Genomic DNA, 25,022 nt, shown 5'->3' with positions numbered 1-25,022 from the left:
AAGCTATGGGCTGGAATATCATCATTTGATTTATGAGCTTGATGTTCAAAATTCTAGTTTTATGAAGTTATGGTTGGAACTTCATCATTTGATTTATGAGCTTGATGTTCAAATTCTTGTTTTATGAAGTTATGTTGGAACACCATCATTTGATTTATGAGATTTTGTCTAGCTTGCTGTTAAAATCCCTGTTTTATGAAGCTATGGCTGGAACATCACCCTTGGTTTTATGAGATTTTGCTTAGCTTAGTGCTAAATTCTTGTTTGCTATATTGTTATAATATCACCCCATTTGCAGCACCAATTATACATATCGTTTCATCATTTTCCATGACCTTTTCACCTTTTCACCAAGCTTTTCATATCCTTTTCATGATATCCTTGAAATAGTCCATGATGCTTCCACAACCCATTTCCTGCACATATTCATTTTCTGCTGCAAGTGTGCAGTCTTGATATTTGGCCATATTCATGAACGGATATCTCTATATCAAATCGTGATCTCCCAACCATCTTTGGCGTGCTTCATTATGGATATATAGGGAAGCTCCATACCCATTTTTACTGGAAATTGCATTATAATTTGAGAAGTATGGTTGTGTGAAATCACCTACAGAAACTGTCTATACCTGTATTTTCTGATTTTACCCATTATATGGAATTTTCATTTATATGTATATTCTCTTATTATAAGTATATATATATTGATATGTATGTATATCTACCCATATGTATACGTATATATGTATATGTATATATATATATATATATGTATATATATATATATATACATATATATATACTTATATATATATATATATATATATACCTTCATGTGCATTGGATATCACATATATTTTTCCTTTTCTTTTACTTTTTTTGCAAATATATCTTCATTACCATATATCATTTAGCATAAATTCAAATATTTCTATATCTACATATATATCTTTGTTGTATATAGTATATATATGTCTATTTCCTTGGTTATTTTGTACTAACTCTCATTTTGCAGGAAAATCTAGAAGATGCTGATTCCTTGGCTCCATTTCAATTTTCTTTTACTTTATGTTATGCAATGTAACAATCCAATGTAAACCTTGGAATAAGATTTACTTTTACTGCTTAGATTAGGTTGCACCTCATATAGTTTGATTTCAGTAATATCCTGATTATATGATGCATATATTTCAATTGTCCAAATTCACCGTGGATGAACACGAATGGCACGTGCACCAACTCTTAGAGAGTTGATGAACTCGATGGAGTCCATATTTACGGCCCTAGTCGGAATATGGACGAGACCCAGATCCATCATCTTTCTACCAGTCACACTGAGCCTACACTCTTAGGCTATCTTGAAAATGCACCTCATATTTCCAATGTTTTCAAAATATTGTGAATTAACTCAAATAAGTTCTGAACATATTCATGGCCACAGTCAGAATATGTGAAGGATTTACTTTGGCTTAATCCACATTTTTCCAACATATTTTTCAGAAAGTTTTTCAAAGTGCATTCATTCATTCAAATCATCTGCATCATTCATTTTTCTCATGATTTTCTCAAAAGATTTTCACTTCATGGAATCGATTTTCTCAAGAAACTATGATGATATTCGAAGTTGGATTTTCCAAATCAAAGTTTTCCTGTGATTTTCCTTGAAAATATTATTTTCTTAAGATGATTTCAAAAGGAATTTCTCAAGAATCAAAGTTGATTTGCAGACATTTCAAAGACAAGATTCTCAGGATTTCAATTTCCTAAGTTTTGAATTTCCTTCTCCAATGAGTTTCCCTACAAAATTTTCTATCATTCTCAAAATCCAAGTTTTCCTGACAAATGTTTTCCTTTCCAAATATTCATCTTTTCTCAAGAATTCCTTTAGTTTTCCTGAGATTCTCATTTCTTCATGGTTTTTCCAAGTTTTTATAGACTTTCTCAAGATTTTCTTGAGATTCTCACTTCTTCAAGATTTTCCAACTCTTTATAAACTTTCTCGAGATTTCAAACCTTCTTCGTCTGAGTTTTTCTGGGAGATTGATTTCCATCTTTTCTTGAGAAATACTTTTCAATTCCAAATGTTTCCTAATCATACATCATATTTTCCAATTTACATTTTCCAAAATTCTCATAGCACATGCCTGAATTCTCTGTGCATTTAGGATAGAACACGATTTCGATAATTTCACTAAGTCAAGCACAATTTTGGTCCTTGGTTCGATTACCCCTGTTAAAGGCGGCAGGAACGGTCGAACCTCGTACCGACAGGTCGAGCCCCATCCCATGGATTTTCCCGCAATTTTCAAAACGGAGGCGAGTATTTCAAAACAATTTCCAAAATCCGGTCAAGTTTGAATCGCGAAAGCATTTTTCCCTCTCTCTTCCGCAAGGAAGGGAAGACGGGAATTTTTTTGCGACGATAACAACCAGTTATCCACATATAGGGTCGTATCCTATAAAATGAAACTGAAGATCTAATGCAAATAGAAAATTGAACTAAGCGTAAGAAATCAAAATACAGATGAGAAATGAATAAGGAAAACAAAACAAAAGACCTACTGTAAGCAAGCATTCAAAATAGGCTAAAGAAAAATTCATAAGGAATTGCCAGAGGGACAAAGAAAGGGATGTTGGAATATAGAAATTCCATTTGTTGTTGCAATAGGTGAGCCGATCCTGCTATGTGCAGATCGATCTCACCCTTTTGCCTTGGAAGGGTGAAAACTTAAAAGAAAAACAGAGGAAAATTCTATAGAGGATCAAAGAGGAGGGAGGCAGTTGCTTACCTGTGGTTTTTTGAATCACGATTGACCTTCAACCATTCAAAGGAGAGTCACCAAAAAAATGTGAAAAATGAAAAGGGGAAGATGAAGAGTTGGGAAGGAGATGGGGTGGTGATTGGCGGATCAGAAGAGTGTGATACGCAATGGAAGGGTGGAAAATGGATAGGGAAAAGGAGGCTTGCGGCTTCTGTTTTATAATAGAAGGCTGTTAGGCCTTCTTCAAATTTGGTCCTTTCAATTTTCTAAAATTTTCAGGATAAGGTTTCCTGAAAAGAATTCTTTTCAAAAGGGTGGTTTTCACTAAAAGAATAACTTTCAAAAGGGGCTTTCTAAACTATTTTTTTGTATTTTTCTTTTCTGCTTTGATTTTTTTATTCTTTTCTTTCTATTTTCTATATTTTTTGTATTTTTTGAAATAAAACTCTGAAAACTACATGAATTTAAACTAATTCAAAATATTTACAAAAGAAGGGTTTTCTAAGAATTCGAGGTTATCATTTGGAATTTTCTTCAGAAAACGGGTTTGGATCTAAGGTTTTGAAAAAAAATTCGGGTGTTTGGACCTCAACTGGAAAAATACAGAGTAGTGGATCCACATGGATACTGGATGGATTGTCTGAGCCTTTCAGAAGTTATTTTTGGTATTTTTATGATTTTAGTTTGAAAATCAGATAACGAGGCTCAAATTTGGCTTTTGATAATGAATTCAGATCCAAAATCGAGTTAGATATATAAAATGGGTTTAATTTTAGTAAAATCTGAGGAATAAACTAGAATTTAGATTGAAACTGACTCAATTATTCAGAAAATAGGGGTCAGGGGTAAAAAGGGAATATTTCCAATTTTCGAAAAAATTGGGGTGTTCACAACTGTCTGAGCCTTTCAAAAGTTATTTTTTGGTATTTTTGTAATTTCAATTTGAAAATTGGATAACAAGGCTCAGATTTGAATTTTGATATTGGACCCGGATCCGAAATTGAGTCAGATATATAAAATGAATTTGACTCTAGTAAAATTTGGGACATAACTAAAAAAAATGACTCAATTTACTTAGAAAATAGGGGTCAGGGGCAAAAAAAGAATATTTACAAAATTTTGAAAAATTTAGGGTGTTCACAGATGCCCCTCTTTGCTACTAAGCCGGTTGAAAGCCGAGCTTAGTGGCAAAGAAAACACTCCAAATTTTGAAAAATGCTCCAGTCAGCAGATCTGAACTGGGTGTGGAAGTATTATTTTGAACACATGGCTTTCTCAAGATTAAAACCTTATCCTGAATGGCTTTGGGGAGACAAAATCCTCAAAAATGCTATAACTAAATAACAAAAATGAGGAAATTGTGATGGTACTTTGAGATTAAGATCCCAGAATGGTGAAAATGGGAATTTGGATCAAGTCTCATCGGTGAGACAATATCATCTTTTTTTTTTGGAATGATTCATGTTTAGCTTTTAACCTGGATGGGACGAAGATATAGGAAGATGAATTTCAGGTTTTACCCTTATCTGAATGGAAAAGGAATATACGAAGACTTTGATGGGACATTTTTAACAAGATTTGGTGGATAAATAGGATGCCTAATGAGTGGAGGAAGAGTACTTTGCTGCCTCTATATAAGAATAAGGGTGATATACAAGATTGCACAAACTATCATGGTATAAAACTCATGAGTCATACTTTGAAACTTTGTGAGAGGGTGATTGAGTCTAGGTTAAGGAAGGTTGTTATGATATCGGAGAATCAATTTGGTTTTATGCCTGGAAGATCAACTATGGAAGCTATACATCTTCTTAGACAACTTATTGAGAGGAACAAAGATTTGCATATGGTTTTTATTGATTTGGAGAAGGCATACGATAGAGTACCTAGGGACATTCTCTGGTGGACAATGATGAAGAAAGGTGTTTCTCTCAAGTACATTAGTATAATTAAGGATATATATGAAGGAGTAGTAACCAATGTTCGCACTTGTGGAGAGGTGACAACCAATTTTCCTATAATGGTTGGGTTACATCAAGGATCTGCTTTAAGCCCTTTCCTATTTGCTACAAGATCAATTTAAGAAAATGTGTCATGGTGTATGTTGTTTGCTGATGATATTGTTTTGATTGATGAGTCTAGAGTTGGGGTTAATGCCAAGTAAGAATTATGGAGGCAGACATTGGAAGCAAAAGGTTTTAAGTTGAGTAACAGTAAGACATAATATATGGAATGTCGGTTTAGTAAGCAACGAAGTAGTGATGGGAGTGTAGTGAAGCTTGGTGAGCAAGAAATACCGGTGGATGATTGTTTCAAATATTTGGGATCGATCATTCAAAAGTATGGAGAAATTGATGGAGATGTAAATCATAGGATAAAGGTTGGGTGGATGAAATGGAAAAGTGCAACTGGAGTGTTGTGCGATCGTAGAATGCCATTGCGGTTGAAGGAAAAGTTTTATAGAACGACTATTAGGCCCGCTTTACTATATGGTACGAAATGTTGGGCTGCCAAGAGACATCATATTCAAAAAATGAGTGTAGCTGAGATGCATATGCTGAGATGGATGTGTGGAAATACAATAAAAGATAAAATTCAGAATGAGGAGATACATAAGAAGGTAGGCATTGCACCCATTGAAAATAAGATGAGAGAGAATCATTTACGGTGGTTTGGACATATTCGGCGAAGGCCTAATGATGCTCCAGTTAGAAGGATGGAGAAATGGGAAAATATATTAGTTAAAAGAGGTCGGGGTAGGCCTAGGAAGACTTGGAGGGAAATGATAGGAAAGGATATGAATGCTTTGAACCTCACTGAGGACATGGCATTGGATAGAAATGATTGGAGGAGAAGGATTCATGTGGAAGACCCAAAATGATTTTCTTTGTTGGTTCATATCGCCGACCCCAATTGTTTTGCGATGAAGGCGTAGTTGTTGTTGTTGTTGTTGTTGTTGTTATATGCCCTGTGATATGAAGCTCTAGTACAATTCTTTCCTAGATGGATATGAAGGGCATGGATTCCTTGATGAGGAAAACCATGATGGGACTGAGAGAACTACCTCGTCGAAACAAGATTCAGGTTTGCCCCTAACCTGAACGGAAAATACCTCGTGGAGCGAGGTTCAAGCTTAACCCTTAGCCTAAAAAGGGACGACCATACGGAATCCTCAAACGAAGAAACCATGATGGGACCTTCGGAGTTTGGACGAACAAATCCAAAAGGGGTTTGCAAAAGGACAAAAATGGGTTCCCTAAAGCTTGAAAAAGGGATGATCTTGCACATCTCATTGTTGAGACTGAAATAGCCTTTGAAATGGATGACCTTTCACAGAAAGTTCGGGTTTTAACCCTTATTCTGAGTGGGGTGACTGTACGGAATCCTCTAATGAAGAGACCATGATGGGACTAGAAGAGATACCTCGCTTGAATGAGACAACTCTTTTGATTCTTTCCTGGATGTAAACAACGCTAGGTTGCATCAAAAATAGATATTGAATATTTATTTCATTCTTGTATAACTAGAAAGTTTTGCCAATAAGATAACTCGTAGTTGATTCAAATGCTTGAGAATGTGCATGTGTGTGCAAAAGATATTCCCTCTTTTTACCTAAAGTATTCCTTCTGTGAACACCCTAAAATTTTCAAAATTTTATAAAATTTCCCTTTTTGCCCATGGTCCCCATTTTCTGAGTAAATTGAGTCATTTTTAATCAAAACTCTAGTTTATTTCTCGGATTTACTGGAATCAAATCAATCTTCTATATCTGACTCAATTTTGGATCTGGACCCAGTGTTAAAATCCAAATCTGAGCCTCGTTATCCAATTTTCAAAATTAAATACCAAAAGAATTTCGGAAAGGCTGAGACAGTCAATCCAGTGTCCATTTGGATTCGATGCTCTGTATTTCTCGATTCGAGGTTAAAAACTCGAATATTTCCTCAAAACCCAGATCCGAACCCATTTTCTGAAGAAATTTCCGAAATTCAAAACCCGAATTCGCAGAAGACCATTCTTTTGTAACTATTTCTTAAAAATACAAAAAATAGCTTTAAATCTCTTATTTTTCCATAGTTTTAGAGTTTTACTTCAAAAATACCAAAAAAAAATAGAAAATACAAGGAAAAAGAATAAAAAATTTTAAAAATAGAAAAAGAAAATACGAAAAAAAGAAGAAAAGAAAAAATAGCCTAAAAACCTCTTTTTGAAAACCTTTTTCGTAGGTAAAACCTCTTTTTCAGAAAACTTCTAAAAGGAGCCTTTCTTTCAAATATTTTTGAAAACCCCATGGACCCAATTCGAAATTTTCCTAACGGTCTCTCCCTATAAAGAGAGACCATGGGCAAGGCTTCAGGCATCCAAATTTCTCATCGCCTCTCTCGATCATCGTCTTCACCCCTCCTTGCTCCCGTATATCCCCTCCTCATCTACTTCCTCTTCCTCTTCTGTCTCTTCTTTTCTTTTTTTAACCAACCGAAGAGGGAAGTCGACCTTGCCTTGTAGCGGCAGATAGAAATCGAGTCCTCTTCCTCTAAATCAAAGCCGGCTACGGTAAGCTCCCTTACCCTTCTATCATTTCCTTCGTTTTCTGATCTCTCTCGTTTCTTTCATCCAAGCACCTACGTAGGGACGACTTGCGTATAGCAAGATCAGCCCACATATGAGCAACATTAACAGGAATGTCTCCATTCCAACAATTTTTTTTCTTCTCCCCTTTGCAATTTACTTTTGAATCTCTCTAATTTTCACATTTTTTCTTGCTTACATCTTCTGTTCTCATTTTAATCATCCATTATCTATTAGTTTCTTACCTACATTTTCCATCTCCCATGTTTAATCGGGTTCCTGATTCGCATTTGATTTCATGTTCCTTTCTTATTTCAGTCTAATTACGATTTCTGCTCTGTTATAATTTCGGCTTGTCTTGATCTTTGTTTTCATTTTATTTTGCATTGCTTGATCTCTGTTTCTGTTTGGTTTGGAATTTCAATTTCCATTTTCCTTTTGAAGCATAGTGACTCCTGGTGTTTGGATGGGTAATTACTTGATTGCCGACAAAACAAATTCCAGCGATCAAATGCATAGAAGCATTTCTTTCATCTACTTTTAATTGACCTCCGGTAAAACAACCTCTAACGAGCTTGTCTGGATGTCGGGATCAGACTTGAATGCCATTAACAAAGTCTTACTGAGTTTCACTGAGTTTGACAAGGAAGGTTAACCTGGCATTTTACTGATTTCATTCCTTTTTTTTACTACGTTTTACATTATAGGTGCATTTACATTCACTTTCTTGAGCATTCATATGCTTTGATTCACTACGGTATTATAGTCATCAATAAGTTTATATTTCTTTTCTTTTTGCATCATGGCATCCGTGTTTGAATCACTTTGGAAATGACTGAATATTAGCATTTCATGGTTCTCTGTGTTTATCATCAAATATTATGTTCTGATGGTCTAAAATCAGGTTTGCATCTGATTTATCGGAGAATCCCACGTTTGGTTTCGGTGCTTGATAGCTCTGGTGTGATTCTATTTTGAAATTCTTACCTATATTGATCTGTCATGGAGGTCTGCATTGGATTTTATCATAAATCATTTCATTCCAACTTGAAGTCCAACCTGCATCAAATAGGCCAGGAATCCCCTTTTGAACTTATAATATTTATAACCAAAGCCCATGATAGTTCATTCGATGTCGTTCCCTTGTGCTTAGGTTGATCATTTTAGCATTGATACATATTTAAGGTTGCTTACTACCACCTCTAAAAAAAAAGAGAGAAAAGCATTTTTGAGTCTTGTTGACGAGAAGATGCAAAAATATGTTGCAAGCACCATGGAATTTCTTGATGGGTTTTTCCTAGTACCCTTGTTGACCAGGCCCTATATTCCATTTCATATAGACGATAGTCATCAGTTTCAGGTTACCTCCTTCTATAAGGATTGGTTGCCGAAATCAACCTGGTGGCTGGGACTACCTCATAGAAATGATTGAAATCAAGTTATTGCGAGAGGTAAAATCGAAAAAGCATGTTAGGTGCATCCAAGTTATCAGAACAAATTGACCTGAAAAGATCAACCCATCCATGCTAACCTCTGTTGCATTGGGTTAGTTGATTGAAGGGACGTTTCACAGAGATTTACTCAAACCATTGTTCAACATTTAGGTGATTTATCTACAATGGATCTTTCAATATCTCTACTGTTATTTTGACTTGCTCAGCTCATTTGAGTCGTTTTCTGGGCCTCATTGTGATAAGATTATTGATATCTTTCAACTGGGCTTAGCTAATTCTTGTCCAGAATCTCCTGGTGGTAAAAGATTTGGGGTTAGTGATCCAAACTCTGAGGATTGCAATGACAGTGTTATCTTTCTATATAAGCAATCTCATTTTGTTTGTTGTACTTAATATACTGTAATCTAGATTTATTAGTCTTACACTTTGTTTAGGAAGTACTTGCACTTTCAGTTTCATACTTATCAATCATCTTATGAATTTTGTAATCTTTATCTTCCCTAATGCTTGCCTTTATATTCTCTTGTAGTCTTGCACTTTGACATACTGTGTATTCCTTTTCTTTTCTCTCCATACTAACTATTGCATATCCATAAGACAAAAGATAGAAAGGCAGTGTAAAGGTCATTGATTGCACCATGAAACGAGTGGAATTTATGAGAGTAAAGAAGTTTCTTTTACTAGATCTCAGGTTATTAATAGATAGCGTTGATAGGCATACACGTACAGGGAAATCTAAATCCTAACCATTTCTGAGAGCCACAATGGGTATTGATGGGAGCCAAAGGAGAGTTGGTTATTCATGTAATGAAACTGCTAACAGTCCACCATTTTGTTGTTGAGAACGAGAACCCCTATAGCCTCATTTCATATATTCATATCATCACTCCACTTTGGGTAACGTTGCTAGTTGTGAACACCCCAAAATTTTCAAAATTTTACAAATATTCCCCTTTTGCCCTTAGCCCCATTTTCTGAGAAAATTGAGTCAATTTCAATCTAAATTTCAGTTATTCTTTAGATTTGCTGGAATAAACTCTATTTTTATACATCTGACTCGATTTCGGATTCGAACTTAAATTTAAATCCAAATCTAAGCCTCATTATACAATTTTTAAACCAAATTCACAAAATTACCAAAAAGAATTTCTGAAAGGCTCAGAGAGTCCATCCGATATCCATTTGGATTCATTGCTCTATATTTCTCGATTCAATGTTAAAAAAAAAAACTCAAATATTTTCTCAAATTCTAGACCTAAACCCATTTTTCTGAAGAAATCGAACCTGACTTCTCAGAAAACCTCTCTTTTATAAATATTTCTCAAAATACAAAAACATAGTTTTAAATCCCTTATTTTTTCATAGTTTTAAAGTTTTTACTTTCAAAAATACAAAAAAAAATAGAAAATATAAAGAAAAGAAACAAAAAAACCAAAATAGAAAAAAAATAAAAATAAAAAAATACAAAAGATTGGTTAAGAGCCCCTTTTTAGTAAAAACCCCTTTTGAAAAATCTTTTTAAGAGAACCCTGTTTTTGAAAAATTGAAAAAAACTACAACGGTCTTTCTCTCTCTTCTCTCCCGATCACGCTCTCTCTCTCTCTCTAGCTCAACCCTTCGATTGATGGCCCCCTTCTCCTCATCCGCCTATCACCAACCGCCTGCTTCCTCCTTCCTCCACCCTTCGATCACCCTCACTTGCCTCAGCCCATCGATCCCTAACTGCCCCTTCTCGATCCTTCTTTTGTTTCTTATAAAACGAACATAGGGGTCTCAGGGAGGGTAGGAATCACATCCATTAGCTCCATCTTCCCCATCCGATCCCCTTTTCTTCTTTCTCTTCGTTTACTCAATCACTAAAGGTGTGTTATCCAACAAAAATAGAACATAAGGAGAAGCAGTTCTCCGATCTGAACCAGCTTCATCCACAGTGAGTAACAAATCTCCTCTTTGTATTCATTTTCCTACTAATTTGTGTTCTAGGCATCATTTTTTTTTGGTCTGAGCATCGTATGTAATATCGGTTCATCTATAGTGATACCGATTTACATCTTGCAATAGGGATTAGCCCCTTTTCTTGGGCCACATCTCCTTTCGTTCTTATTTTATATTTCTTGTATTTCCATGGTCTTATATGCATCGTAAGCCATTTTGGTTTCCTGTTTTATTCTCGCATTTACTCTGCATTTTAATTTTTGATTTATATCTGATTTCTCCGCTTTGGGTTACACTTGATCGCCCTCCCAATTGCATTTTGTGATTTATTGTATTTTCCCATTTAAATAACCTTACTCTTTCATCGTTTTTATTGTTCTTCTGATTAATTTCCTTTTCTCTCGCATAAGCACCCCTGTAGGATCGACTTGTGGATGGCAAGATCGGCCCACATATGTGCAAATCATTTTCAGTGATTCAATACTAGTCCTCTGTTTACATCAATATGTTTTTTTTTCCTTTTCTTCCTCTCTTTGTTTTATTGCATCTTGTTGGTATCTTGTTGCATTGACCCCTGTGCATCAAATCTGGATGCTAAATAAAAAAAAATAGAGAACATGGCTATCAGCTGAGGGTCTTCAGAAGGTTCCCAACGATCCAAAGTTGTCCATCTCGAAACAGATGGCTGCTGCTGGGATTAACTTGGTGATCATGTAAAAAAAAAAAAACTCCGTACCCCAGTACATATGGAGCCGTTCTTACCAAAAGGGACCAGATTCACCACAGTTCATCATTTATTCATTTTTTTTATTCACTTCATCGGCTAATGTCACTTGACCATCTCGTTTGTTAAATATTCATTATTAATTTCATCAGTTAAAGTTCGATTCTCTATATTTGATTGTTGATTTCATCTGTCATGATCTACTGCTTCATAAATTTAGGTGATTTGGTGGATTTAATCTGCATTTTCTATGCTGGATTTGGGTAAATATGCTTTTATTTTATCGCATATTAGTCATAGTAGGAAATTCCCCAATTGTACTCCTGCTAAGATATGTCGATATGTTGAAATTGCATTTTTTTTTATCATCTTCAGTTTTCCGCGATGAAAAGGATCAATGAATAGTGATTGTTTGTGCCTAGCCAGTCTGGTTACTTGAGGCCTGAAGATTTTTTTTTTTTTTTTGCAAATTTGGATTTGCATGCATCGTTCAAGCTGTATATATATATTTACCTTAAAAACTGGAGAACATCTGATAATAGCTGAATTTCATTCCATTCTTCTAATTTTTTTTTCCATGGGTTCTAACTCTTCTAATGAATATGACTTATTGAGGGTGAGAAATATGCATGATACAAAAACTGGGAAGCTTCAAGTTGTGGCTGTCAAGATCTTAGATCCAGAAATCAGACAATTGTGATCATCGAATTTTTTTTTTCCTCTTGTATCCTTCTCTCTTTTCCTTTCTAACCTTTATTTTCCCTTTTTGAAGGAGAAAGTAAAAGACAGAAAAGAAGAGAGAAGAGAAAAGAAAAGAAAAGAAAAGAAGAGAGAGAGAAACTCTTCTGCGAAGGTCTCACTTGACCTTAATTTTAAAAAGATTTTAAAAGATTACTCGCCTCCGTTTTTGAAATATTTGCGGGAAAATTAAGAGACGGGGTTCGCTCGTCGGTACGAGGTTCGACCGTTCCTGGCGCCTTTACCAGGGGTAATCGAACCAAGGATCGAATTTATGCCTTTTTGCTTTGCCTTAATTTTGTCTAAGAATTTATTCTAAGCATAGAAAATGCATAAAGAATCATACCTGTGTAAATGCAAAAGATGTATGCTCTTTTAAAAAGAATTTGGAAATTTTATTTAAGTGATTTTGAAATTGTGAAGAATATGCTGAAGAAATGGTTTTTGAAAGTTGAAGAAGGACTTGGAGAAGTTTAGACTTTCTAGCTTAGGATTCAGAATACATCTTAAGTTTTGATTTAGTCATAGCTGAAATGAACCTGAATTTAAAGAAGGGAGTTTAGGAAATAAGAATTGAAAGTTGAATATGGACTCTAGAATTGAAAGTCAAGATGGATTTTGAAGATAGAGTGGAACTCTAGATTGAAAATTTGAAATCAGAATGATAAGGTGGAAGAAATCTAGATGGGATTTAGAATTGGGTGTGAAACCTGGGATCCACGATGAAATCGGATCCTAAATCCGGAATCTGAGATGGAATTGGATCTAGAATCCAAGATGGGATTTTGAAAAGTAGAATTGGATCTAAAATTTAGAGTCTTAGATAAAGTTGAATCTGAAGTTTGGAATCCCAGATAGAGTTCAATTTGGAATCTAGGATCCTAAAGGGAATTGGATCCGAAGTCTGGAATCCAATGATGGGGTTGGATCCAAAATCTGGAATCCGAAATGGAATTTGGATCCGAAGTCTGGGATCCAAAATGAAGTTGAATTCTAGGATCCTAACTGGAATTGGATCCGAAGTCTAAGATTCAGGATGGAGTTGGATCTGAAATCTGGAATCCTAAATGAAGATTGAATCCAAAGTCTGGGATTGGGTTATAAATCTAGAATTGGATTTTGAAAGTTCAAATGGGACTTTTGAAGATGGATCTGGGTTTTGAAAACCCAAATTGAATTTAAAGCTTAGAAAAAATTGAATTTTGAGATTCAAAATCAATCCCAAAACTTTGATTTTGAATTTGAGAATCAAGACTCAATCTTTAAATAGCATTGTGAAGATAAAGGATAAACTTGATTTTTTTTAATTTGAAATCAGAAGATGAATCATAAATTTCAAAGTTAAATTGAACTTTGAAAATGAATTTGAGATATTAAATTTGAATTTGAATCTTGGAAATGAATTTGGAGTTTCAAAGTTGAGTTGAACTTTGAATTCTGATTTGGAATTTGAAGTGGAATTTTGAATATATAAAAATGGATTTGAAATTTCAAAGTCAAATTGGCCTTTGAAATTGGATTTTGAATCTTGAAATGAGATAGAAAGATGAATTGAAACAGAAATTTGAAGCTTTAATTTGAGAAATGAAGAAGATTCTTGAAGATATATCTCAAAATCACTTGGATTTTAAAAGAATTTTGAAAATATGATGCAATTCTATCCTAAATGATGAAATGAATTGAAGAAATTTTGAATTTGAATTGGAAAAACATATTTTATTCTTTAGATGAATTAAAATAAGATTGAAGAATATAATACATCCTTGACTATGGTCATTGAATGTATTATATAATAATCATATTTGAATTCATATGAAAAATAAAACATATTTTGGTGCATTTATAGAGTTTAAAATGAAATTAACTCTCAATATATCCTGACTATGGCCATTGATATATATTTTGAGTTCATTTTAATTTAAACCCTGATAAAAGAAGAAAATATTTAGAAATATGATGATTTTTGAAAAGAGATCCAGTGTTATTCCATAAAAGATGAAAATCCTAAGTTTTGTTCACATCCTGACTATGGTTATTGATGCAAATCATTAACTTAGAATTTAATCACCTCTTATAAAATGGTGCACATTCCATTCGTGTTTCATCATTTGAGGATTTTGAAAATAAAGAAAAATGACATGAAAATAGGTAATTCATGATATTTACATGCTCATACATTCTACCCTAATGTTAGAAATGTGAAATTCTTATTGATATCTAGTCATTGCAGCATTGATTCAAATTCCTAGACTAAGAAGAAAAACAAAATTTTCTATATAACCTCTGCAAAACCAAGTTAGCCAAACATGAGCATAAGAGGAAATGAAGGAAGTCATATGGTATATGTATATACTGCTAGAATGAGAGAGATTGCATATGCTATCAAGATCTATATGCTGCTAAAATGAGAATTGTCTACACCATTGGACCGAAGCATGATGTATACATCCAGCGAAATTACTACAAACAGGATGCCCAAGTGGGAACCATTTGCATTGGCAGTGAATATACAGAGGTGGCAATGTGCTGTGTGCAAGTGCAGGTGGGGGAAATGGGACGTGTTGCTATAGTGACAACATTGGATGGAGCTTTTCAATAGTGGGTTGATATGGTAAAAGGGTGTTGCAGTATAGGATATATATAGGGATGCTACAGTATAATGAGGAGATGTACAAGAAGAAAGGGGAAGGTTGTAGCTATACAGGTAGCAAGTGGCAGGGCATTGGCTTTGCAGTAAAGGGATGTTGTTGTGGTATTGCTATAAATGCAACATATCAGAGGTGAAATTCATAGCAGGTGTCGCTGCTGTAAATGGACAATAGGTGAGGATAATGTAGATTGGGACAATGAAGGTGTTGATGGAGTGTAGTGCTACTGCTACAGTTGTAGTAGATGAAAGGAGGTGTTTGAGGGAAGGTGGAAGTTGTAATTTGGGATGGCTACAACAATGGGCAACTTGTTTGGACAATAAGAAGAGAAAGTAACAATGGGGAAGGGACAGGTTCATGGGGAAAAGTGAAGATTAACATTCGATGGATGAGAGTGGAATGGTTAGAAACTGATGGTATGCCATGGAGGTTACCGCTGCAGGGGTTTTACTGTGGATGAAGGGTACAACTGAGTGAAAGAAAAAAAAATGCAGATGTAACAGTGTCTTTTGTGAAGAACAAAAAGTTGTGAAATGGCTGCAGAGGTTGGATGAATAGTGAAGGTGCTGACTTGATAATGAGGGGTAAACAAATCTGCAATGCTGGGGAGTAAAGCACTGGTGAATGTGTTATGAAGGTACAACAAATATCACAAGGGATGTTGTAGTAATAGATATAAGAGATGAGATAGGGTGCTGGGCTGGGTAAAATATGTGTTTACAACAGAAACTGCAGTGAAGTGTGCACATGGGATAACATGTGATGGGGTGTGGGAGAAGGGGATATACAACAGGGTCAATAGGGGTGGTTGTGTGTATGCTAAGTGAAGGAGTGAAGATATATGAGGTGATGCTAGTGTGATGGTGGAAGGATGAATATTATAAAAGATGGATAGTAATGAAGATATGCAAGTGCTCTTATATAGTGTGATCCTAAACCATTAATCAATATAATTTATCTCCATAAGATAGATTATAGTCAATGGAACGCAGAACTAAGAGTTCACATGCTAGTGACTGTTGAGCTATCATTCCGTAAAGCATAAACTTGTGCAAGGGAAGAAGATCTTTGAGGCACTTAACTAAAAAAGGCGGCACTGACTTCCAGTGATGTTTGAACTTCTGAGAGGGACCACTTTATTTGTTGCAGAACAACACTCCATCCTACTAGCAGAACTTGCAAGATCAAAAGGCATCAGTCATGAAGGTTCAGATAGAATTCTAGGTCGCGTCGACGAATGTCCAACAATTCCTCCAGGGGCCAATAAGGATAGGAATATATGATTCGGATGCCAATTTTGATAGAGCACTAAGAAACCCGGAACCCTCAGACTCAATAACAACCACTGGTGAGATGGGTGATATAACTTGTCTTTCCCATTCACACACACTCACACTATTAGACCTTGTTAGGAAGTGCAAAGACACATGATGCCTCTTCAAGCCGAAACATCAGAATGATAATATAGATGGCTAAACTGGCGTACAGGTGGCTGACAGACCGGAAAGTACTGATGATCAAGAGTTTTAAAATATCTAAGGAGAGGCCACATGAGAAGCCAAAAATTAGGCCAGTCTTGAATTACATTCAACCAAACTAGGCATTTCAACCAGTGTCTCAAAAAAAAAATCTGACAGCATATTCACGTACTTTAACTAGTTTTGTTCTGTTTTTTTTTTTTCCTTTTTTTTTACAGAGAACAGTGTGACAGCAAATTCATGTCCATTCCAACTGGCTTCCTACACTATCTAAAAAAAAATGTTCAAAGATTAAGCCAAACTACATTTCCTGATAACATACCTGTTAAATCTGGTCGGCTGCCAAACAAATACATGCTAGAACGATGTCTCCAATACTTGACATCAGCCAATATGAGAGGATACGAGGCCTCCTTGATCATCAATGATCAATGCCTTTTTTTTTTGAACAATTAATCAGAGACGCATTTGATATGTCAATAGAACAACAACAGAAGGAAAAGAATGCCTCTCCATAAAACGATAAAAACAAAAGTTCTCAAAAGTGATGAACAAAATTCTTAGCTGATTTTCTATAGCTAGCATAAGCTCTGATCAATTGATAAGTGAATCTAATTAGAACAGAGGATCCTTCTCCGATTTGCTTCTAGACTTTGTTGGCATGACGACAAGAAAAACACAGACCCACGGATTTCCCCCTCTTTTTTTTGGACAGGGAGAACGTCACCACTCGACCTTCTGAGGAACGGATATCGTTTTCTTTTTCTCTTTTTTTTTTATATGCTACATTTTAGGAATCTTATCACCATTCTCAATATCAGAAGAGAAAGAAAAAAAAATGAACAGACGCTTGGGATGACATAAGGGATTATGACGCATCAGACGCAGAAGAGATGAGAGGAATGCTTACTCCGAATTTACAGAACCGAGGCTATGAAGGCAAACGTAAAGGTTATCCATGAAGTAAAGTGAATATGATGCGGCTAAAATCAAACTAAAAGATTATATAAAACTGAAGATAGAATCAGACATTAAAAGAAAGAAAACACAAGGCAGATCGTGATCAAGTCTAACTAGTATATAAGAAAAATTTGCAAAAGAAGAACAACAAGGAAAATGTTGGAATACGAATTATTCCATCAATATTGCACACAGGTGGACTGATATTGCCATGGGCAAAACAATACCACGAGAAGTGCTTTTAAGGGGGGGGGGGATGAATAAGGGAAACAAACGATGATAAACAAAAGTACAACACATAAAACACATAATGAAATTTAAAACCTGATTTGAGATGGATTAGATATCATGAACAAAAGGAGAATGAGATGCAGTTGAGCATTAATGAAGCAGGAAAACAAATGCAAAACAGATAATCAAGCTAAAAACAAAAAGAAAATAAGAAATGAAAGGCAAATGTCGGAATTGGTGTATTCCTGTTAATATTGCATTGAGGTAGGGTGATATACTATAAGCAGATCATCCTTACAACGGATGCTTCGGTGAGGCAAGAGCGAGGGAACTTGAAAGGAATCAAGAATGAAGGGGAAATGAAGGAGAAGATAAACAAAAACCATGAAAACTAAGCGATACCATGAAAAATAACCAGAGGGAAGGTCGATGGCGACTTACCTGATCTCCTTGTCGGGCCCTGGAAGAAACTTCTCTTATGTTTCTTTCTTAATATTTTCTTCCGATCGAGAAGAAGAGGAAGAGGAAGAGGGGAAGAGGTTCGTTCGAGGGAAAAGAAGAAGAAGAAAAAAAATAGTATGAAACGATCCTTGATTGAGGGTGGAGGGTTAAAGCACGGTGGAGAAGTGCTCGACCCCTGTGTTGTTTATATAACAGCAGGCCGTTACATTTTTTTCAAAGGGAGTGCCCCCTTTTTTAAGAAAATTCAGAAACGAGGTTCTTTAAAGCAGTCTTTTTCAAAGCAATGGTTTTCTTTACAGAGTTTTTCAGAGAGGTGGTCTTTCTTCAAGGACAATTTTCAAAACAAGGGTGGATCTCCTTTTCTGAAAGCTTTCCTTTTAAGTTTTTGAAGAACAACCTAAGATACGGAGAGGACATGAAGGTTTTCCCAAGACTGGGTCCAAACGAGGTTTTTAAAAGGTAAAATATTTGTTTTTGAAATATTTCAAGATTCTTCTAAAATGAGGTTTTTTGAGAAAAGTAGGGTTAATTTTGGAAATTGAGTTTTAGAAATGGATCTGGGTCCGAAACTTTTGATAAAACATTAGAATTCGGATCTTGAATTGAGATTGGACCCTGAACTGAGAAAAAACTCTGAGAAAATATAAAGAATTTGAAATTTTGGATTTTTTGGAACAATAAGAGACTTTGAAAAATTCATTCTTGTTTCAAAACCCCAATTATAAATTCCTTTTTCTAAAAACTTATCTCTTCAAATCTCTGATCATTCTAAAACTTGGAAATTCAAGTCTCTCCTTCGAGATATATTTTAAATTCTAAATTCAGAAATCTAACTTGTTTTAGATCAAATTCAACCCTCTGAATCATTTCTTCATTCCATATCACATTTATTTCAAAATCACTTGGAAAATCCCAAATTTCTAAACTATTTTCTCAAAAGCATACATTTCTACACTTGCATTGCACAAGCATGATTCTTTGTGCATTTAGACTTAAAGTAAATTCTTAGATAATATTTTAGCAAAGCAAAAAGGCATAAATATTCAACACAGGGGTCGAGCACCGAATTCTGTGGCATTATCCCGTCTCTCCATTTTCCCACAAATTTTCAAAACGGAGGCGAGTAATTTTTCTAAATATTTTCAAAATTAAGGTCAAGTGAGACCTTTGCAAAAGAGTTTCTCTCTCTCTTCTTTTCTCTCTTCTTTTTTTCTTTCTTTTATTCCCCCCTCAAAAAGGGAAATAGAGGCTAGAAAGGCAAAAAGAAGGAAGAGAAGAAAACACAAGAGGAAAAATTTTGCGATGATCACACTAGTGAAAAGAATTGGACAACCTCCTTCCAAACTCATCAGGATCATACACTGCTATAGTCCCATTTGTAGTAACCACATCATCCTTTCAACACCTACACATCTCATGTCCACCTCATGTCTCTTCCCCTTAGAGACAACTCACTTAGTAAAACTTAGGTTTGCTTTAGATGCGAGGTACCTGCTTTCTGTTCGGAGTCAGCCTGGGAATGTCATGTTTGAAGCCTTAAACTTTAGGGGACCGGGTGGCACGTTAAATAGAGTTGGAGCTCGTACCGGTATTTGTTGATCCTTCAACTGCTTCAGATTGAACTGCCATCATGCTAGGATTCACGAACTCAAATATCAGGTGATTATATAGTTCACATGTATATTTTAGAATTTCAATCAAGAGGCAGAATCGTTCCAGTGTAGGGGCACATTTTGCATTCATCGACAGTTGTCATTGGAAACAGTGATATATGGATTTCGCAGTAAATTTTTAATGTGTTTTACATCTGTGTTTTCATGTCTGAACTTTCTTTTGCATATGAACTTCGCTATGTACCTCTGACTTTGGAAATGGAATCTAACTGGTGTAATTGAATAATCTGTGTGCATGCTCGGATCGTGTGATTGAGTAACTATTGAATGTTAGTATAGGGTCAGAGTTTCTTTGACAGTCATGGTGTACATTAGTGGTTAGTATAGGTTAGCATGATGAATCTGTGTCAGCAGAACATGTTAGCCTCATGTGAGGTAGTCGGTCTATGCAGTGTATGTCAATACGTGTTAACAGTTAGTCTATGTTACTGTGTGTTAGTGGTCGATGAGTTAGTAAATCTACCTTAATGTGCATTTCAGTCTTGATTAGTAGTATGTGTTAATCTGTAACTAGAGCATATTAAATACTATACAGTGGATTCGATTGGGCATGATTAGCAGTAAAAGGATGTTAGCAACTCTATATTAACAGGGTGTCAATCTTAAGTAAATTAGCATAGGCGTGTGAGTTAACACCCGTGGCTCATTGAGATCGGAATATTCAGTTGGTCTGTGTAATGAGTTAGCTAGTTTATCAGTTAATATAGATTGTATGGTGTAGACATTTATAACTAGTGTATGTTAGTGTCTTAGCATCAAACTGTGGCATTCACATATTAGCAGTTACATTACCTGTTGCACCTCCCACATTTTACTGTACCTATATCCCATATCTTACACCTGTTTACTGTATATCCTGTAGGTAGCATTCACTACACTTAATTTGGGCTCAACACTTGTTCCATTCTCCATTTTCTTGTGTTTTTTGTACTTTTTTTTTCTTTTCATTTGTATTTCATTAACACTTATGCACATTACTTCATCACCTATCGGCTATAGGCCTAAGCAACACCTTTCAAATAAGATTTCTTTGGCACCTGGAGCATCATTTGCTCCAGGGATGCCTGTTTCTGTTTCTATACCCCAGGCTGCTACTTGCGGCTAGGTAACCCCTAATTTCCATCTTTATTTTAGTCAAAAACCTACATAGTACCCACCTACCTGCTGTGGTGTCCCATCTTCTAACATTATTATTGTATCATTCAGAATGTCCGAATGGCAATGTGACCCAACAACCTTTTGCTAGTAAATAAAAAAGAAATGCATTCTCTATTAAGCCTGTAACTCTATTCCAAAAACATACTTTTCCTTACAGTCGATTGGGCACATCAACCTTCATCACTATACCTGCATATCCTAGCAATGCTCATCGTTGTATATCATATTAGGTTAAAACCTGGATATGCACTACAAATTAGATACACTATGACACCTGATTACCAATGCCCCCACAACAATTCAAAAGGACTATTATAAACTTTCTCTATAGGCATTCCCCACATCAGACCTACACCCTACCTTAGGAAAACATATGCAGACTTGCATTTACTTCAAGGCATAGCGTATACCCTTCTCATATAGGCTTTCATTATATGTACATATACACGTCTTCTCATTAACATAGGGTATGAATACTTCATCCTTTGCATTCCAAGTTCAAATATGGTATTTGCAATTTCTTTCCATATTTATTTGTTATCTTATGCTAACTTTGTTTTGCAGGAAAATAAAAAAAATAAAAAATAATATATATATATATATATATATATATATATCAAATTTCTCCTTAGATTAGGAATTTTATCATTTCAATTCAAAATTGTAGTGGTCAAACATTAATGAGAAATTTTCATTTTACTGTATTAGATTAGAATGTAAGAGCATGTAGATATTACAAATTGCCAGTTTCATATCATTTTCCTCTTGTTTTAGAAATTCCACAAATGGTGAAACACGAATGGCACATGCACCATTCTAATAAAAGGTGATTAAATCCTAAGTTGATGAATTGCATTTATGGCCTTAGTCAAAATGTGAACAAAACTTAGGATTTTTATCTTTTATGGAAAAATATTGGATCCACACTGGATCTTTTTCAAAAGTCATCATATCTTTTTCTAAATATCTTCTTCCTTTATTAAGAGTTTAACTTAAAATTAGCTCGAAATATATATGAATGGCCATACTCAGGATCTATTGAGAGTTAATTTCATTTTAAACTCTATAGAGGCATCAAAAATGTATTTTATTCTTCATTGGAATTTAAATACGATTACTACATAATACATTTTATGACCATAGTCAGAAATGTATTATATCTTCAATCTTATTTCAATTCATTTAAAAAATGAAATATACTTTTCAAACTCAATTTTCAAAATTCTTTAATTCATTCATCATTTAGGATAGAATTACATCATATTTTCAATTTTCTTTTTTTAAAAATCCAAGTGATTTTGAGATATATTTTCACATGTCCTCTTCATTTCTCAAACCAGTCTTCAATTTTCCAATTCATCTTTCTTCAAAATTCAAAATTCAATTTCAAAGTCCAATTTGACTTTGAAATTTTGAATTCGCTTCCATATTTCAAATTCAAATTCACATTTAAATCCAATTTTAAGGTTCAATTCAACTTTGAAAATTCAAATTCATTTCCAGGATTCAATTTCAAATTCAATTTAACATCTCAAATCACTTTGAAATTCCCGATTCATCTCCTGATTTCAAAGTTCAAGTTTGAAATCAAGTTTATTCTTTATTTTATAAAATCTCCAAAGTTCTATCCAAAGTTTGAGTCCTGATTCTCAATTCAAAATCAAGGTTTTGAGATTGATTCTGAATCTCAAAACTCGATTTTCCCAAGTCTGAAGCCCACTTTTAGACTCAATCTGGGTTTTCAAAATCCCGATCCATCTTCAAAGTCCCATTTGGATTTTGAAAATCCAATTTTATCTTGAATTCTAGATTTAGAACCCAATTCCACCTTGAATTCAGATTTTCAAAACCAATCTCATCTTAAATTCCAGATTGCAAAATCGAATTCATATTGAATTTCAGATTTGAAATCCAATCCCATCTTGGATTCAGACTTCGAATCCAGTTCCACTTAGGATTCCAGACTTTGGATTCAACTCCATCTTGGATTCCAGACTTCGAATTCAATTCAATCTTAGATTCCAGACTTCAGATCCAATTCTACCTAGTATTCTAGATTTCGGATCAAATTCCATCTAAGATTCTAGATTTTGAATCCAGTTCCATTTTCAATGACTACTTTCAAAAACTATTTTCAAATCTATTTCTTAAATCTGAATTCAAATTCAATTCCTCTTTTAGGTTCTGAAAATTAAGAATTCCTTTTTCAGGATCAATCCATTCAGATTCAATGTCCATTTTTTACTTTAAAAACTTCATTTTTTTCAAAATTTTATCTCAGTTTCAAAACTCCCCTTTTCTCCATTTTCTCACATTCAAGATTTATTTTCAAATCTCTGATCATTCCGAGACTAGGGAATTTCAAGTCTCTTCTTCCAGATCTATTTCAAATTCTGAGTTAGATTCAAAATCTAACTTCTTCGAATCAATTTCAACCCTTTGAATCATTTCTTCACTATATTATCAAATTTATTTCAGAATCACTTGAAAAATCTCTAAACTATTTTCTTAAAAGCATAAATTTCTGCATTTGCATTGCACGAGCATGATTCTTTGTGCATTTTAGACTTAGAATAAATTCTTAGATAATATTTTAGCAAAGCAAAAAGGTATAAAATTGATCCTTGGTTCGATTACCCCTAGTAAAGGCGCCAGGAACGGTCGAGCCTCGTACCGACGAGCGAATCCCGTCTCTTCATTTTTTTTTCCGCAAAATTTTCAAAACAGAGGCGAATAATTTTAAAACATTTTTAAAATTAAGGTCAAGTGAGACCTTTGCAAAGTAATTCCTTTCTCTTCTTTCTTTTCTCTTCTCTTTTCTTTTCTATCTTTTATCTCCCCTTCAAAAAGGGAATAGAGGCTAGAAATGTGAAGAGAAGGAAAAGAGGGAAATAAGAGAAAACTTTTTGCAATGATCATAAAAGTGGTGATCGAAATGGGACCCGTCTCCGTCCGGTCGAATTTATGCCTTTTTGCTTTACTTTGATATTGTCTAAGTCTTTATTCTACAAATGTCAGCTTCATTTTCATGCAAACCTTAGGAGCCTAGACTCTATCCTAGCTGGCATAATGCATATAGGATCTAAGTATGGTTTGGTAGGACTATATTGAGGAGATTATTCTATGCTCACTTAGACTTAAGTCTGAAATACAACTCTCCTCAATTTTAGGGATTGAATGCAAACAATGTATGCAAAGTCTATGCTTCTCTTCATTTTATTTCTATCTCTTTAGGACTTGCATTAGAAACATCTGATTTATTGCATGTTGAACATGTTTTCAAAACATCCCTACCTATATTGTCCTGGTCTTCACATTGTTGGGCTATCTCACTCAAGCATAGTTCGGGAGAGAGCCTCACAACTGGACCACTTATTCGGGTTACCCCCCCCCCCTACCACATACCTAAGGGTCATAGTCCGAGGTATATCGGTGGGTGCTCAAGGATGTTGGGAAGCCGTTACCTTAGAACCAGAGAATTATTTTTATGCCACGTACTTCGAGCTTTGGCTTGGATATATTGGCGTATCTTGATTGAAATTAGATGATCTGAACCATAGAGTTAGGATTAAGGTCCTACAAGCCATTTTAAACATTTCATTTAGAGTCAGACTTTAAGGAGTGCTATGTGCGCATCCTTATTTGTGCAGCTGTGATTATGCGTTGTTCTCTCATATTCTCTTTTATATATATATCAACCTTTTTTAAAACCCTGGGTATATTATTCAAAATTTCTCCTTATTATCAGAAACCCAGGTGTATATTTTTCCTCTATCTACATTCTTTTTTATATCAATTTTTTTTTCAAAACCTTGGAAATTCTTTTTCTAAAATTCCTCGATATTTCAAAATTTTCAGAGTCTATCCATAAGACATGCATTCTATCTGATTCTCCTCATTCTTCTTTGCCCCAGTATTATTCCGATGGCGTCCAATTCCCTCGATGTTGTCTTTCCTAGAGATCATGTCTTCTATCAGATAAAGGATGGACTTCCAGATCATCGGGCCATCGAGAGTCATTCTTTCTTCCCCCGGTAGTATTATTCTTGGTTCGTCACCTTTTCGCGTATGTTCCCAGACCACTTGAATGATTGTGGGTTAGAGATGACATTGGTAGTAGGCAAGCAGACCATCAACGAAAGTCTGATTCAAGCCATGACAGAACGGTGAAATCCACATACCTGCACATTTTGGTTTTCATGGGAAGAGATGACTCCATTGATGAATGAG

Source organism: Nuphar pumila, chromosome 9 (genome assembly GCF_984573655.1).
Source record: "Nuphar pumila chromosome 9, dmNupPumi1.hap1.1, whole genome shotgun sequence".
Taxonomy (NCBI): domain Eukaryota; kingdom Viridiplantae; phylum Streptophyta; class Magnoliopsida; order Nymphaeales; family Nymphaeaceae; genus Nuphar; species Nuphar pumila.
Note: the sequence above shows the minus strand (reverse complement) of the source record.